We start from the raw sequence: 19,104 nt of genomic DNA on the forward strand, positions 1-19,104 counted from the left end.
GGTATCTTAGAAGCTGATTTAATGCCACCAGACCTACAAGGATTTGCTTCTGTTATTACCCCACACAGAACACACCTACAGTCAATGTGTGCTTGCCTGGCTTGCAGAGAATTCTCCAGACTAGCAATATGTTTCTTCCTGCTCCCTTATTGGCAATCTGTTTTCTTCAGTCTTTTTCAAACAGTATCTGAAGGCTTAGGCAGCCTTAGAATGGTTCCAATTTAAAACAGACATTATTGGCTGCTGTAGCCACATTCTGTCCTGTTTTGTGTTTATAATCCAGAAACCTTAAACCTTAAGTCCAAGAAACTGTGTAAGGCGGTCAACAGTAGAGGCGCAAAGTGTCAAGAAGCCCTGGCTCTTAAACAATTGAGAAGTGAAGAATTTTCTTTCCAGCATTTTTAAAACTTTCTCCCATGGAGAGAAACAATGTAGTTTTCTGATACCAAATCTTTTTCACGTTGTTTGCTCTAGACGGAATTGTCAAAGTTATGTCTTTTTATAAAAAACACCCATGTACAAATTTGAGAGTTAAAACATAATAATCTCAGAAGTATTTTCCAAAATCCAGAAATTTCAGACAAATATTTCTAATTAGTGAAATAACCTTTCTCTGAATTAGAGATATTTTGCCGAGGAAAAAGAATGATCGTACAAATTGGCAGAACATCAAAGCCCATATATTTCTGAAAGTTAAGTGTCATAATGCTGCAACAGGGCGTATGTGTTGATAAATCAGGCAAGCCCTTTGTGGTATGATTTGGACAGAAACCTCATCTACCTCAATGCCTAGATTGCCTGAAGTCACTACTTTGGGAAGCTGGTGGGGAAATGTGAGCCACTATTAGACAAATGGGCATGTAGATCAAGACTCTGATAGATGAGATCATGAACAGATAAATTTTAATGGGGAAGAAAAAAATGATTTAAAGCACTATGAAATTCACTCGATTTTCTCATATTTTACATGACAATATGAGGACTGTGAGATGGGAAGAGGAAAAAGGCAAACCATACTTCCTTCTTTTATGAATTCAACAAATATTTGAGTAAAAACATGTGTTAGGCTCTAGGAATACATAGTTTTCACCCTCAGAGAGCTTACAGTAGAGGGAAACATAAACGTATACAGGTAAATTTAATAACTTATAAGGCATGTTACAATAGGAGTAGTATAGGAATGTATAGGAGCACAAGAGAAGGGACACCGAAACACAAGTTTCCTGGATGAGGTGAATTCTGAACTATGGCATTTTGTTATCCAGGCAAAGAGAAAAATATTAGAGGCAGAGGAAGCAGCATGCTCTCCCTATCACCTCAAAGCTGCATTTCAGAAGGGCTGCAATGAGTTCAATACCATTGAAACAGAGTATTGGGAAGAGACATGACCAGGAATGAGGCTGTTAAGCATTCAAGCTAGAACACTGTGCCCAGCCTTTAAATAACCTCCCCAGGCACTATCCCCATGTTATTGAAAGAGTTTCCTGGATTTTGTTTTCCATCTTACTTTTCAAAAGATGAAAGGAGCTCTCTGTTGAGGATATTCTATTTTCCAGTTTCTGACCAAATCCTTTAAGCAAAGTGAAAAACAAACTACCCTCTTGAGTGCAAGTGGGTTGTTAGGGATGGAGACAACCTGGGAAATGTTTGTTTCACAGACAGCATCCCATAATATAACCTTTTAAGAATGGCTTCAAAAGCAGTATTTTTCACTGTGGAAAATGGGGAGCAATTTTGATGCTGCTTCCAATCAAGAAAATTAGAGCAAGGAAAGCTTTTAGGGTCTCTGGTTCCATCTCTCTCCACTGATGCATTGTTTATCATAACTTCACAAATGGCCGCATGTGTCTCTATGTTGAGTGGTGGAATCATAGGACTTGGTGCCAACATTGTTCTGTATCTGTGAGCAAATGATTTGATCCTCTTTTTGATCCATTTATGAAATAAGAAAGAATAAGTGAGTATTTTATAAACAGCTCTCTAGAGTGAAATGACATAAAGCATTCAAAAGACTTTTAACTCAGAGAATGGAACCCAAAATAGTACTTATTATATTATTTTTAAATACATTAAAAAAAACTGATTGGTTGAAAAGAGTGTCATTTTTGATATTTCTTAGGGTTATTAACATGTAGGTATATAACACAATATTTATTATGTTAGTCTATTCACATCTATCTCTTGCCACTATCAGAAATATCACGTTGGTGAAGGGCACTAATAAAAATATTGCATACCAAAGAAATTAATATCAACAGAATCCCCTTCTCTAGAATCAAGCAAACTGATAAGCAGGGTTGGAATAATACAAAAGGACAATGGGCATTTGTCTTACAACCTTACCTACTTGATCTGCACTTACCTCCTCTATTTGTGGGAAAAGGTACAAATAGGGCCTGCTGCCCCAGGAAATGGGGCCTCCATGTTACCCAGTGTTCATTAAGGAACTCTCATTTTCAGCATCCACCGTAGATTTAATAAATAACATTCTTAACCAGGTTCAGTGCAAAGTGTGTGATTGTTTTCTTAAGGAGGGAGTTCAGATTAACAGAGCTTATTTCACACGTGTTTAGAAGTAGAAGGGAGGATGAGGAGAAGAGAGCATTTTCAGCAGAGTAGTAGACATTAGCAAAAAGTTGCTGGGAGTTTGAGGAGTCTAAAGATATTATAGAACTAATAGTTTCATCATCTGTTATACTATTATTATTAAGCACTTCCTGTTTATAAACGTATAAACCATCATTATACATTGAAACAATGAAACCATTGTTTCGTTAAGAAGATTTTCTTAATGACTTGCTGGGCGTAGCACAGGGAAGACTAGCAGTAGAATCCTGATGGTGACAAGTACTGATGGATGACCTCCATTACCTAAATACAGTATACAATCTGAAAGTCAGTCATTGCACTACACGTTTGGTCATTTTGAGGTGGAATTATTCCTTCACTTAAGAAAGATCCTGGGAAGATTCTAGAATTAGAAGAACTAATCACTGCCTTTGACCAATTTTAATTTTGGTAGGGAAAACAGTCCTCTCCCACATTTTCTCCACTATGAATTAAATTGAATAAATTGTCAGTGTGACTGGAAAAACCTGAAACTTACCATTCTTGTCTTATTGCACTGAGTTGGGTTCTACTCATCTTTATAACTATAAGCCTTGTGACTTTAGGCAAGACACTTAACGTCTTACCTTCCTAGGTCTGTGATGTGGGACACAGGGAGGGCTTGTACACAGATAATAGAAGGCTTTGGAGAGCCTTTACAAGGTTTTAAGCCTAGGAATGACAAGCTTTTGCTTACTTTTAGAAGACTCACTGTCTGTTATGTTGGAGGCTATTACAAAAATTCAAGTAAAAGATGACGAGAGCTCAAACTAAGGTGGTAGCAAGAAACATGGTGATCAAATTCTGGTCAGAATCTGACCAAAAGTGGTCAGATTCTGGATATATTTTGAAGGTAGAGTCTGCTAGGTTTCCTTGTCAGATCATCTGTGGGACATAGTTAAAAATGGAGCCAAAGATACTTCCAAAGTTTATGACCTCAGCAACTAAAATTATTGGTAATAGCAGCTCAGATGGAAAGGTTGCGGGTGAAACAGAATTGGTGTGTGCGTGTGTGTGGTGGGTGAGGGGGCAGGGTTGATCTGCAGCTCAGCTTTGACATATTAAATTTGACATATCAACTCATTTTTTCCCTTATTTTGGAAGGTAGTCTTAGCCAAATTACCTCAAGGCTGTTAAACAGGTAAAGAAGTAAAGAAGAGAGTATGGACACTAGGCTCCTACAAATCTGGACTCCAGGGCCAGATCCTCCACTTATTGGCTGTTGGAACTTAGGGAAGACACCTTTATCTAGTGAGTTTCAACTTCAGGATCTCTAAAATGAATACAATGATATCTACTAAGATATATAATTTCTTGAGGATAAAATGAAACACCATAAGTGAAACAACTGGCACATAGTGTATAATTAATAAATATTGTCTATTATTATATTATTATTATTAATACTAAGTATTGTTCCAAGCATAGCTAGTGAGTCATGACTTTCAAGATGCTGCTCTGAACTCTGCTCTCAATCTTCCCCCTGGATTTTAGATCGCAGATTAGTGTTCCCTGTGCCTGCCTACCTTCGTGCCTTAATTAGTACACTATGCTGTTCCTCCTCTTTCCATCCATAGAGTTACCTCTATCCTGGTCCAATACCCCGTTTTTCCTCAATGGAGACCAGGTCTTAAAGTCCAGATTTTTTTTCTTTTTTACTTGCAGCTATTTAATCGAATACATTAATATTGACTCATATCTGATAGAGAGAAGGCTAGAAGAATAGGGTGAAGCCATATTCCTAATGTTATTCTTTAAGAAAATATGATAGTAAAAGTGGGGCCTTTATACCTAGAGAATAAGCTGTGAAGCTAGATCCAGCCCTTCTGGTCTGAAGGAGTAGAGAAAAACCACCAGGGACAGCAAGAGTAAATTTTGGGAGGTCCACATGAGTGGATTCCTCTCATCTTTTTTTTTTTTTTTTTTTAAACATCTTTATTGAAGTATAATTGCCTTACAATGGTGTGTTAGCTTCTGCTTTATAACAAAGTGAATCAGTTATACATATACAATATGTTCCCATTTCTCTTCCCTCTTGCATCTCCCTCCCTCCCACCCTCCCCATCCCAGCCCTCTAGGTGGTCACAAAGCACCGAGCTGATCTCCCTGTGCTATGCGGCTGCTTCCCACTAGTTATCTATTTTACATATGGTAGTGTATATATGTCCATGACACTCTCTTACCCTGTCACATCTCACCCCACCCCCTCCCCATATCCTCAAGTCCATTCTCTAGTAGGTCTGTGTCTTTATTCCCGTCTTGCCACTAGGTTCTTCATGGCCTTTTTTTTTTTTTTTTTCCCTTAGATTCCGTATATATGTGTTAGCATACAGTATTTGTTTTTCTCTTTCTGACTTACTTCACTCTGTATGACAGACTCTAACTCCATCCACCTCATTACAAATACCTCCATTTCATTTCTTTTTATGGCTGAGTAATATTCCATTGTATATATGTGCCACATCTTCTTTATCCATTCATCTGTCGATGGACACTTAGGTTGCTTCCATGTCCTGGCTATTGTAAATAGAGCTGCAATGAACATTTTGGTACATGACTCTTTTTGACCTATGGTTTTCTCAGGGTATATGCCCAGTAGTGGGATTGCTGGGTCGTATGGTAGTTCTAGTTGTAGTTTTTTAAGGAACCTCCATACTGTTCTCCATAGTGGCTGTATCAATTTACATTCCCACCAACAGTGCAAGAGGGTTCCCTTTCCTCCACACCCTCTCCAGCATTTATTGTTTCTAGATTTTTTGATGATGGCCATTCTGACCGGTGTGAGATGATATCTCATTGTAGTTTTGATTTGCATTTCTCTAATGATTAATGATGTTGAACATTCTTTCATGTGTCTGTAGGCCATCTGTATATCTTCTTTGGAGAAATGTCTATTTAGATCTTCTGCCCATTTTTGGATTGGGTTGTTCGTTTTTTTGTTATTGAGCTGCATGAGCTGCTTGTAAATCTTGGAGATTAATCCTTTGTCAGTTGCTTCATTTGCAAATATTTTCTCCCATTCTGAGGGTTGTCTTTTGGTCTTGTTTATGGTTTCCTTTGCTGTGCAAAAGCTTTGAAGTTTCATTAGGTCCCATTTGTTTATTTGTGTTCTTATTTCCATTTCTCTGGGAGCTGGGTCAAAAAGAATCTTGCTGTGATGTATGTCATAGAGTGTTCTGCCTATGTTTTCCTCTAAGAGTTTGATAGTGTCTGCCCTTACACTTAGGTCTTTAATCCATTTTGAGTTTATTTTTGTGCATGGTGTCAGGGAGTGTTCTAATTTCATACTTTTACATGTTCCTGTCCAATTTTCCCAGCACCACTTATTGAAGAGGCTGTCTTTTCTCCACTGTATAGGCTTGCCTCCTTTATCAAAGATAAGTTGACCATATGTGTGTGGGTTTATCTCTGGGCTTTCTATCCTGTTCCATTGATCTATATTTCTGTTTTTGTGCCAGTACCAAACTGTCTTGATTACTGAAGCTTTGTAATATAGTCTGAAGTCAGGGAGCCTGATTCCCCCAGCTCCATTTTTCGTTCTCAAGATTGCTTTGGCTATTCGGGATCTTTTGTGTTTCCATACAAATTGTGAAATTTTTTGTTCTAGTTCTGTGAAAAATGCCAGTGGTAGTTTGATAGGGATTGCATTGAATCTGTAGATTGCTTTGGGTAGTAGAGTCATTTTCACAATGTTGATTCTTCCAATCCAGGAACATGGTATATTTCTCCATCTATTTGTATCATCTTTAATTTCTTTCATCAGTGTCTTATAATTTTCTGCATACAGGTCTTTTGTCTCCTTAGGTAGGTTTATTCCTAGATATTTTATTCTTTTTGTTGCAGTGGTAAATGGGAGTGTTTTCTTAGTTTCACTTTCAGATTTTTCGTCATTAGTGTATAGAAATGCAAGAGATTTCTGTGCATTAATTTTTGTATCCTGCTACTTTACCAAATTCATTGATTAGCTCTAGGAGTTTTCTGGTAGCATCTTTAGGATTCTCTATGTATAGTATCATGTCATCTGCAAATAGTGACAGCTTTACTTCTTCTTTTCCGATTTGGATTCCTTTTATTTCTTTGTCTTCTCTGATTGCTGTGGCTAACACTTCCAAAACTATGTTGAATAATAGTGGTGAGAGTGGGCAACCTTGTCTTGTTCCTGATCTTAGTGGAAATGGTTTCAGTTTTTCCCCATTGAGGACAATGTTGGCTGTGGGTTTGTCATATATGGCCTTTATTATGTTGAGGAAAGTTCCCTCTATGCCTACTTTCTGCAGGGCTTTTATCATAAATGGGTGTTGAATTTTGTCGAAAGCTTTCTCTGCATCTATTGAGATGATCATATGGTTTTTCTCCTTCAATTTGTTAATATGGTGTATCACATTGATTGATTTGCGTATATTGAAGAATCCGTGCATTCCTGGGATAAACCCCACTTGATCATGGTGTATGATCCTTTTAATGTGCTGTTGGATTCTGTTTGCTAGTATTTTGTTGAAGATTTTTGCATCTATGTTCATCAGTGATATTGGCCTGTAGTTTTCTTTCTTTGTGACATCTTTGTCTGGTTTTGGTATCAGGGTGATGGTGGCCTCGTAGAATGAGTTTGGGAGTGTTCCTCCCTCTGCAGTATTTTGGAAGAGTTTGAGAAGGATAGGTGTTAGCTCTTCTCTAAATGTTTGATAGAATTCACCTGTGAAGCCATCTGGTCCTGGGCTTTTGTTTGTTGGAAGGTTTTTAATCACAGTTTCAATTTCAGTGCTTGTGATTGGTCTGTTCATATTTTCTATTTCTTCCTGGTTCAGTCTCGGCAGTTTGTGCATTTCTAAGAATCTGTCCATTTCTTCCAGGTTGTCCATTTTATTGGCATAGAGTTGCTTGTAGTAATCTCTCATGATCTTTTGTATTTCTGCAGTGTCAGTGGTTACTTCTCCTTTTTCATTTCTAATTCTATTGATCTGAGTCTTCTCCCTTTTTCTCTTGATGAGTCTGGCTAATGGTTTATCAATTTTGTTTATCTTCTCAAAGAACCAGCTTTTAGTTTCATTGATTTTTGCTATTGTTTCCTTCATTTCTTTTTCATTTATTTCTGACCTGATCTTTATAATTTCTTTCCTTCTGCTGGCTTTGGGGTTTTTTTGTTCTTCTTTCTCTAATTGCTTTAGGTGCAAGGTTAGGTTGTTTATTCGAGATGTTTCCTGTTTCTTGAGGTAGGCTTGTATTGCTGTAAACTTCCCTCTTAGCACTGCTTTTGCTGCGTCCCATAGGTTTTGGGTCGTCGTATCTCCATTGTCATTTGTTTCTAGGTATTTTTTGATTTCCCCTTTGATTTCTTCAGTAATCACTTCGTTATTAAGTAATGTATTGTGTAGCCTCCATGTGTTTGTATTTTTTACAGATCTTTTCCTGTAGTTGATATCTAGTCTCATAGCGTTGTGATCGGAAAAGATACTTGATACGATTTCAATTTTCTTAAATTTACCAAGGCTTGCTTTGTGACCCAAGATATGATCTATCCTGGAGAATGTTCCATGAGCACTTGAGAAAAATGTGTATTCTGTTGTTTTTGGGTGGAATGTCCTATAAATATCAATTAAGTCCATATTGTTTAATGTATCATTTAAAGCTTGTGTTTCCTTATTTATTTTCATTTTGGATGATCTGTCCATTGGTGAAAGTGGGGTGTTAAAGTCCCCTACTATGATTGTGTTGCTGTCGATTTCCCCTTTTACGGCTGTTAGTATTTGCCTTATGTATTGAGGTGCTCCTATGTTGGGTGCATAAATATTTACAATTGTTATACCTTCCTCTTGGATCGATCCCTTGATCATTATATAGTGTCCTTCTTTGTCTCTTGTAATAGTCTTTCTTTTAAAGTCTATTTTGCCTGATATGAGAATTGCTACTCCAGCTTTCTTTTGATTTCCATTTGCATGGAATATCTTTTTCCATCCCCTCACTTTCAGTCTGTATGTGTCTCTAGGTCTGAAGTGGGTCTCTTGTAGACAGCATATATATGGGTCTTGTTTTTGTATCCATTCAGCCAGCCTGTGTCTTTTGGTGGGAGCATTTAATCCATTTACATTCAAGGTAATTATCGATATGTATGTTCCTATTCCCATTTTCTTAAATGTTTTGGGTTTGTTATTGTAGGTGTTTTCCTTCTCTTATGTTTCTTGCCTAGAGAAGTTCCTTTAGCATTTGTTGTAAAGCTGGTTTGGTGGTGCTGAGCTCTCTCAGCTTTTGCTTGTCTGTAAACGTTTTAATTTCTCCATCGGATCTGAATGAGATCCTTGCTGGGTAGAGTAATCTTGGTTGTAGGTTTTTCTCCTTCATCACTTTAAGTATATCCTGCCACTCCCTTCTGGCTTGCAGAGTTTCTGCTGATAGATCAGATGTTAACCTTATGGGGATTCCCTTGTGTGTTATTTGTTGTTTTTCCCTTGCTGCCTTTAATATGTTTTCCTTATATTTCATTTTTGACAGTTTGATTAATATGTGTCTTGGTGTTTTTATCCTTGGGTTTATCCTGTATGGGACTCTCTGTGCTTCCAGGACTTGATTAATTATTTCCGTTCCCATATTAGGGAAGTTTTCAACTATAATCTCTTCAAATATTTTCTCAGTCCCTTTCTTTTTCTCTTCTTCTTCTGGTACCCCTATAATTCGAATGTTGGTGCGTTTAATGTTGTCCCAGAGGTCCCTGAGACTGTCCTCAGTTCTTTTCATTCTTTTTTCTTTATCCTGCTCTGTAGTAGTTATTTCCACCATTTTATCTTCCAGGTCACTTATCCTTTCTTCTGCCTCAGTTATTCTACTATTGATCCCATCTAGAGTAATTTTAATTTCATTTATTGTGTTTTTCATCGTTGCTTGGTTCCTCTTTAGTTCTTCTACATCCTTGTTAAATGTTTCTTGCATTTTGTCTATTCTATTTCCAAGATTTTGGATCATCCTTACTATCATTATTCTGAATTCTTTTTCAGGTAGACTACCTATTTCCTCTTCATTTGTTAAGTCCGGTGTGTTTTGACCCTGCTCCTTCATCTGCTGTGTGTTTTTCTGTCGTCTCATTTTGCTTATCTTACTGTGTTTGGGGTCTCCTTTTCACAGGCTGCAGGTTCGTAGTTCCCGTTGTTTTTGGTATCTGTCCCCAGTGGCTAAGGTTGGTTCAGTGGGTGGTGTAGGCTTCCTGGTGGAGGGAACTAGTGCCTGAGTTCTGGTGGATGAGGCTGGATCTTGTCTTTCTGGTGGGCACGTCCACGTCTGGTGGTGTATTTTGGGGTGTCTGTGGTCTTATTATGATTTTAGGCAGCCTCTCTGCTAATGGATGGGGTTGTGTTCCTGTCTAGCTAGTTGTTTGGCATAGGGTGTCCAGCACTGTAGCTTGCTGGTCGTTGAGTGATGCTGGGTCTTGATGTTGAGATGGAGACCTCTGGGAGATTTTTGCCATTTGGTATTACGTGGAGCTGGGAGGTCTCTTGTGGACCAGTGTTCTGAAGTTGGCTCTCCCACCTCAGAGGCACGGCCCTGATGCCTGGCTGGAGCACCAAGAGCCTTTCGTCCACACGGCTCAGAGTAAAAGGGAGAAAAAATAGAAAGAAAGAAAGAAAGAGGCTATAATATAGTGAAGTAAAATAAAGCTATTGTAAAGCAAAGCTATACAGACAAAATCTCACCCAGAAGCATGTACATATACACTCACAAAAAAAAGGAAAAGGGGAAAAATTAATATCTCCTGCTCCCAAAGTCCACCTCCTGACTTTGGGCTGATTCGTTGTCTATTCAGGTATTCAGCAGATGCAGGCACATCAAGTTGTTTGTGGAGCTTTAATCCGCTGCTTCTGAGGCTGCTGGGAGAGATTTCCCCTTCTCTTCCCTGTTTGCACAGCTCCTGGGGTTCAGCTTTGGATTTGGACCCGCCTCTGTGTGTAGGTCGCCTGAGGGCGTCTGTTCCCCGCCCAGACAGGACGGGGTTAAAGGAGCAGCTGCTTCGGGGGCTCTGGCTCACCCAGGCCGCGGGGAGGGAGCGGTACGGAGGAGGCGGGGCGAGCCTGCGGCCGCCGAGGCCAGCGTGACTTTGCACCAGCCTGAGGCACGCAGTGCGTTCTCCCGGGGTTGTTGTCCCCGGATCCCGGGACGCTGGCAGTGGCGGGCTGCACAGGCTCCCGGGAGGGGCGGTGTGGAGAGTGACCTGTGCTCACACACAGGCTTTTTGGAGGTGGCAGCAGCAGCCCCAGAATCTCACGCCCATCTCTGGGGTCCGCGCTGATCGCCGTGGCTCGCGCCCTTCTCTGGAGTTCATTTAGGCGGCGCTCTGAATCCCCTCTCCTTGCGTGCAGCGAAACAAAGAGGCAAGAAAAAGTCTCTTGCCTCTTCGGCAGCTGCAGACTTTTTCCCGGACTCCCTCCCGGCTAGCTGTGGTGCGCTAACCCCTTCAGGCTGTGTTCACGCCGCCAGCCCCAATCCTTTCCCTGCGATCTGACCGCAGCCCGAGCCTCAGCTCCCAGCCCCGCCCGCCCCGGCGGCTAAGCAGACAAGCCTCTCGGGCTGGTGAGTGCTGCTCAGCGCCGAGTCTCTGTGCGGGAACCTCTCCGCTTTGCCCTCCGCACCCCTGTGGCTGCGCTCTCCTCCGTGGCTCCAAAGCTTCCCCCCTCTGCCACCCGCAGTCTCTGTCCGCGAAGGGGCTTCCTAGTGCGTGGAAACCTTTCCTCCTTCACAGCTCCCTCCCACTGGTGCAGGTGCCGTCCCTATTCTTTTGTCTCTGTTATTTCTTTTTTCTTTTGCCCTACCCAAGAACGGGGGGAGTTTCTTGCCTTTTTGGAGGTTGGACGTTTTCTGCCAGCGTTCTGTGGGTGTTCTGTAGGAGCAGTTCCACGTGTAGATGTATTTCTACTGTATCTGTGGGAAGGAAGGTGATCTCCGCGTCTTACTCTTCCACCATCTTCTCTCCCCTCCCATCTTTTTAAACTAAGTGCTCACCTATTTGAGGATCATGGCCTTATGCAAAAGTCTTAGTTCCAATTTCTTCTTTCTTGTAAGACCAAATCAAGTCTGTAGCCAAAAACCTGTGTGATAAGCTCCCATCCCCTTAATGCTGGGGTTTCCATCAACATCAGATTTCTAGGATTTTTTTTTTTTTTTGGTACCTATGGATATTTCCATTCTATTTGGAGAATTCAGCTAAGAATGTACAGTATATACATGCACACAAACACATTCTTATACATCTATATATAAACTTTATATATGTCATACTTACAGAAAATTCAACCTCTGTAGATGCTTGGTGGGAAGATTTCTGCATTATTAATCTACCTTTTGCCTTGAACATCAAAATAAAAGAATTCCTCCTCAAACAAACATTAACATGAATTTGCCACTCACTTGTTTTTTCCTCCTTCATTGTGTAAAGCTTTCTACTGCAACAAACCAAGGAAACTGTGTATTCAAGTTTCATAGTATGCTCCATGTTGAGACCATAAAGAGACATCCATGAGACATGTACAAGAAGTTTTTGCCTGCCAAAACAGAAAAAAAAAGGGATTGACTGGGAAATAATCAATCCAATTCTATGAGAAAAAAATAACAAAAATAGTAACATTTTTCATTTGAGGTTCAGGTTTTCTTTATCTAAATTTTTACAGTGAAAAGTAAAAAAAAGGATTAAATATATTTAAATTGCAGAAAGATGACAATAAATTTAGTTTTTGCATTGGTATACTTTTTACTTTTTTTGGATTTAAAATATTACTGGCATGTCTTAGAATGTAGAGTGATGAAAAACAAACAAACTAACAAACAAACAGAAAACAATGGGTCAGTGATAAAATCCAAGAAATCAGAAAATACCTCAAGATAAATAAAAATAAAAACACAATTTTCCAAAAACTATGGGAAGAAGGAATAGCAGTTCTAAGAGGGAAATTCAAAGCAATAGAGGCCTTTTGTAGGAAACAAGAAAAATCTCAACTAAACAACCTAAACTACCACCTAAGTGAATTATTAAAAGAAGAATAAACAAAACCCAAAGTCAGCAAAAGGAATGAAATAATAAATATCAGAAAGGAAATGGATGAAATAGAGATTAAAAAATAGAAAAGATCAATGAAAACAAGATCTGGTTTTTTGAAATGATAAACAAAACTGATAAACCTTTAGCCAGGGTCACCCAGAAGAAAAGAGAGAGGACTCAAATAAAATAAGAAATAAAAGAGGAGAAATAACAACCGATGCCACAGAGATACAAAAAAATCATAGGTGTATACTATGAACAGTTATATGCTAACAAATTGGACAACCTAGAAGAAATGGACAAGTTTCTAGAAACATGCTGCCTGCCAAGATGGAGTCAAGAAGAAACTAACAGTCTAAACACACAAATCACTAAAAGTGAAATTGAATCTGTAATGAGGAAACTCCTTGCAAACAAAAGTCCAGGACCACATTGCTTCAGAGAGGAGTCCTACCAAACATAAAGAAGAATTATACCTATGCTTCTCAAACTATTCCAAAAAACTGAGGAGGAAGGAAAACTCTCAAATTCATTCTGCAAAGCCACCATTACCCTGATACCAAAGCTAGAGAAAGACACTACAAAAAAAGAAATTACAGACCAATAACTTCAATTAATATGGATGAAAAATTCCTTAAAAAAATATTAGCAAACTGAATCCAACAATATGTAAAAAGGATCATATGCCATGATCAATTTGGATTTATACCAGGGTCACAAGAATAGTTCAACACATGCAAATCAATCAATGTGATATATCACATTAATTAAAGGAAAGACAAAAATCACATTGTCATCTCAATAGATGCAGAAAAAGCATTTGAAAATTTTAACATTCATTCATGATAAAAACTGTCATCAAAGTGGGTATAAAGGGAACATATCTCAGCATAATGAAGGCCATTTATGACAAACCTACAGCCAACATAAAACTCAATGGTGAAAAGCTGAAAGCCTTCCCACTAAATTCAGGAACAAGACAAGAATGCCTACTCTCACCAATTCTATTTAACACAGTATTGGAAGTACTAACCACAGCAATCAGACAAGAAAAAGAAAGAAAATGTATCCAAATTGGAAGGGAAAAAGTAAAACTGTCACTTTTTGCCGATAACATGATACTCTATACAGAGAGCCTTAAACTCTCCACCAAAAAAACTGTTAGAACTAATAAATGAATTCAAGGTTGCAGGATACAAGATTAATATACAGAAATCTGTTGCATTTCTAAATGCTAATAATGGAATATCAGAAAGAGAAAGTAAAAAAAAAAAATTCTATTTAAAATTGCATCAAAAATACCTAGAAATAAACATAACCAAGGAAGTGGAAGAACTATACTCTGAAAATTATAAAACATTGATGAAGGAAATTGAAGATGATTCAAAGAAATGGAAAGATATCCCATCCTCCTGGATTGGAAGACTCAATATTATTAAAATGGTCATATTACTCAAATCAATCTACAGATTTAATGCAATCCTTATCAAAATACCCATGACATTTTTTCACAGAAATGGAACAAATAATCCTAATATTTATAAGGAAACACAAAAGACCCTGAATAGCCAAAGCAATCCTGAAAAAAAAGAACAAAGGTGGAGGAATAATCCTCCCAGACTTCAGACTATACTACAAAGCTACAATAATTAAAACAGTGTGGTACTGGCATAAAAGCAGACACATAGATCAATGAAACAGAATAGAAAGCCCAGAAACAAACCCACACACCTACAGTCAATTAATCTACAACAAAGGAGGCAAGAATAGACAATGGAAAAAAGACAATCTCTTCAAAAAGTGATACTAGGAAAAATGGTCAGCCACATATAAAAACAATGAGATTAGAACATTCCCTCACACCATATAAAAATATAAACTCAAAATCGTTTAAGATGTAAATGTAAGACCTGAAACCCTAAAACACCTAGACGAGAACCTAGGTGGAACACTCTTTGACATAAATTGTAGCTATATATTCTTGGATCTGTCTCCTAAGGAAAAAGAAATAAAAGCAAAAATTAAAAATAATAGTACCTAATTAAGCTTAAAAGCTTTTGCACGGGAAAGTGAATCATCAACAAAACAAAAAGACAACCTACAAAATGGGAGAAAATATTTGCAAATGATGTGACCAACAAGGGGTTAATATCTAAAATATACAAACAGCTCATACAATTCAATAACAACAACAACAACAACAAAAACAGCCCAATGGAAAAGCGGGCAGAAAACCTAAATAGACATTTCTCCAAAGAAGACATACAGATGGATAACAGGCACATGAAAAGATGTTTAATGTTATTAATTATTAGAGAAATGCAAATCAAAGCCACAATGAGGTATTACCTCACCCTTTCAGAATGGCTCTCATCAAAAAGTCTACAAGTAACAAATACTGGGGAGTATGTAGAGAAAAGGGCACTGTTGTACACTGTTGTTGGAAATGTAAACTGATGAAGCCTGTAGGGAAAAGAGTATTGAAGTTCCTTAAAAAAGGAAAAAAAGAACTACCGTGTGATCCATCAATTACACTTTTCTGTATATATGTGGAAAAAATGAAAACATTAATTCAGGAAGATATGTGAACCCCAATGTTCATAGCAACACTATTTACAATATTCAAGACATGTACGCAACCCAAGGGCCCATCAACAGATGATTGGCTTAAGAAGATGTGGTATGTAATATTACTCAACCATAAATAAAAAGAAATTCTGCTATTTACAGCAACATGGATAGGCCTAGAGAATATTATGTTTCATTAAATGAGTCAGGCAGAGAGAGACAAATACTGTATGATATCACTTATATGTAGAATCTAAAAAAGAATACAAATGAATGCATATGCAAAACAAAAACAGACTCACAGATACAGAAAACAAACTTGTGGTTACCAAAGGGGAGAAGGAAGAGAAGGGAGGGACAGATTAGGGGTATAGGATTAACAGATACAAGCTCATATTTATAAAATAAATAAAGAAAAAGGATATACTGTATAGCACAGGGAATTATAGACATTTTCTTGTAATAACCTATAATGAAGTATAATCTGAGAAAATACTGAATTGCTATGCTGTACACCTAAAACTTATATAATGTTGTAAATCAACTATACTTCAATAAAAAATTAATAAGGGGAAAATAAAATAAAAATAAAAAGAAAATATCAATCTGTACATAATCATGCTTACATATTTTAGACAATTTTCCCTTAAAAGAAAGCTAATTGAGGCTGTCCATTTTTCTCAGCACCACTTATTGAAGAGACTGTCGTTTCTCCATTTTATATTCTTACCTCATTTGTCATAAATTAATTGCTCATATAAGTGTGGGTTTATTTCTGGGCTCTCTCTTCTGTTCCATTGATTCATGTGTCTCTTTTTGGGCTTGTACCACACTGTTTTGTTACTGTAGCTTTGTAGTATAGTTTAAAAGTGGGGCGCTTTGTACCTTTGTTCTTCTTTTTCAAGATTGCTTTGGATACTCAAACTCTTTTCTATTTCCACAAATTGCTGTATTATTTGTTCTAGTTCTGTGAAAAATGCTCTTGGTGTTTTGATAGAGATTGCATTGAATCTGTAGATTGCCCTGAGAAGTACAGCCATTTTAACAATATTAATTTTTCCAATTCATGAGCATGGTATATCTTTCCATTTGTTTATGTTATCTTCAATATCTTTCATCAGTGTCTTATAGTTTTCAGAGTAAAAGTCTTTCATCTCCTGGTTAGATTTATTCCTAGGTATTTTATTCTTTCTGATGCAATTGTAAATGGGATTGTTTTCTTAATTTCTTTTTCTAGTACATTGTTATTAGTGTATAGAAACGTAACAGATTTCTGCATATTAATTTTGTGTCCTGAAACTTTACTGAATTCATTATTTCTATTAGTTTTTTGATGTAATCTATAGGGTTTTCTATATATAGTATTGGGCTGGCCAGAAAGTTCACTCAGGTTTTTCTTGTAACAGCTTACGCACAAACCTGAACGAACTTTTTGGCCAATCTAATATCATGCCATATGAAACAGTGACAGTTTTATTTCTTCCTTACTATTTGGATTCAGTTGATTTTTGTTGTTGTTGTTGTTGTTGTATGATTTCTATGGCAAGGATTTCCAATACTATCTTTTTTTTCAAAAAATATTTATTTATAAAAAATACAATGGGATAAGTTTATGCTGAGAAATGCAGCAATAAATACAGTGGAAGAAAACAGAGCAACTCTACATCAATACATTGGCACAAACAGGAAGAGCAAACACACCCCCCAGACATCAATGGCTACAGGCCAGCTTTGTACACGCTCCTTTCAAAACACCACTCGGAAAAGATCTTGTTGGCTTAGGTAAGAATGAGTACACATATAATCACAAATGCACACTGATCAGGACTTTATTTAAAAATTAGCAAACAATACTATAGAAACATTGATATATAAATTTCTAAAATGCTGCATCTTAAATTTAGTTGGCAAAGACCACACTTAGCTATAAGCATGAGTTTAGTCTTCCATGTGGAAACCAGATACTAAACTGTAAAAAAAGAAAAAAAAAAGCATCCTATTGTTTGAAAATACCAATTTAAGTAGAGGATTGTAAAAATGCATAGATCTTTAATAAAAGAATTGACTGTACAAGAGTACACCCCTTTCACCATACTCCTTTTTACTTCATATGTGAGTTATTGGTTATGCTGTAGGATTTAACTGTTACAGCACTAAAAGGCAACTATTTAGGGAAGAGGCAGAAAAAGGAAAAAGGAATGTATGTAAGGCAGTATTTCCTTTAGGTACAATAAGCATAATAGTGTTTTAGGAAGACAAGGTAAAAATTACTCAAGGCTAGCTTGGTTCTCACTGAATAAAAACAACGGGCTAAATACTGAGCTCCTCTGTGAATCTAATAATCGATGCCTTGGTCTCTATATTGGTAATCTCTGGGGTACTTGGTCATCTTGGTACTAGCCATGATATTCATCTGGGTATTCTGCCTGATAATCACTATCACTGATTTCCGACCCATTTGTTCCGGTTCCTTGGCTTCCATTGTGAATGACAGGTTCTGTGGGAGCAGCACAGTATTTGGGGTCATATACTTGCCACCCAAGCCCATACACACTCATTCCTTTCTGGGAAGCGACTTTCTTGGTACCCATCTGTAGAGAAATTGTCGAGTTGTCCACGGGTTGTAATGTTAGCTTCTGATCGTAGATGTCTCTTCAGGTACCCCGGGGCTAACATCCCCGCCTGGCTGGCTCCTTTGTTGGTGCCCATCTGCAGACTAACTGTGGTCTGATCAGAAGGTTTGTCGGTTTGCATTTTGGGATCATAAAGATGCCTCCTAGTCCCATAGGCTGTCATCCCTGCTTGGCTGGTGCATTTGTTGGTTCCCATCTGTAAACCAATTACACTTTATCCAGCTTTTAATTTTCCTTCATCAAAACGTCTTGTTTGTTTTTCTGCATACTTAACTCCAGTGTCAATGGTTGTATGGAATCCTTTTGTTTTAGCCAGACCTGCTAGGGCCACCAGCGTAGTCTGAACCTGGGTCATGTTTCCATTTTCAAAAAGATCATTTGCTTCAAATATGTCATGTGGTTTCATACCATAAGCCTGAATAGCTTTGATAAAGTTGCCAATATTCTCCAACTGAGGCCAGTTTAATGAGGACTCATTGACCTTCTTCACTGAGCACGGCTGTTAGCTTGTTTATGAGTTCACAGAGGATTATGCCATCTTTTAAGCCCAGCTGAAAGTTGGTGCCAATGCTCATGCCGGTCACCTCTTCTATCCAATTGCGAAGATCTTCTTCTGCTTGATGATCATACTTGGAAGCAATCTTGTTCTTGACTTCGGCCGAGAGTCCACAGGAAGGGCCCTTGTTGAAGTGGGTCATGATGATTCGGTCGGCGGGAAGAGGCTGAGCTCTGGTCCGGGGGTTTCTTGCGCTCGGCTTCCCCACTCCTGGCCCCGAGGAGTGGCCGCACCACAAGATGCTTGGAGCTCGCTCCACTGGGCGGCGCATGAACCGCCAGGAGGCGGCGGTGGGGCGCGGGCGGTGCCTTGGCTACTCACTCCGACGAGGTCCCGCAGAGCCTCCCGGTCGGCTCTGGAGTCCCGCATGAACTCTCCAATACCATCTTGAATAAACATGGCAAGAGTGGGTGTTCTTGTCTTGTTCTTGAACTTAGAGAAAATGGTTTCAGCTTTTCACCATTGAGTATAATGTTGGCAATGGGTTTTCATACATGGCCTTTTTAATATTATGTTCCCTCTATACCCACATTGTTGAGAATTTTTATCATAAATGGATGTTAAATATTGCCAAAAGCTTTTTCTGCATTTTTTGGGATGATCATGATCACTTGATTTTTTTTCCAATGCGTTAATGTGATGTATCATTGGTTGATTTGTAGATACTGAACCATTCTTGCATCCCTATGATAAATCCACTTCATCAAAGTGTATGATTTTTTAAT

The 19,104-nt window shown here is 38.2% G+C and overlaps 1 pseudogene; it reads right to left on the reverse strand.

Annotated features, from left to right (window-relative positions):
• Positions 1-17,525: 17,525 nt before the first annotated feature.
• LOC103005043 (calponin-3-like) lies at positions 17,526-18,521 on the reverse strand (annotated as a pseudogene).
• Between the last annotated feature and the right edge of the window lie 583 nt (positions 18,522-19,104).

The sequence above is a fragment of the Balaenoptera acutorostrata genome, chromosome 9 (assembly GCF_949987535.1).
Source record: "Balaenoptera acutorostrata chromosome 9, mBalAcu1.1, whole genome shotgun sequence".
Lineage (NCBI taxonomy): Eukaryota > Metazoa > Chordata > Mammalia > Artiodactyla > Balaenopteridae > Balaenoptera > Balaenoptera acutorostrata.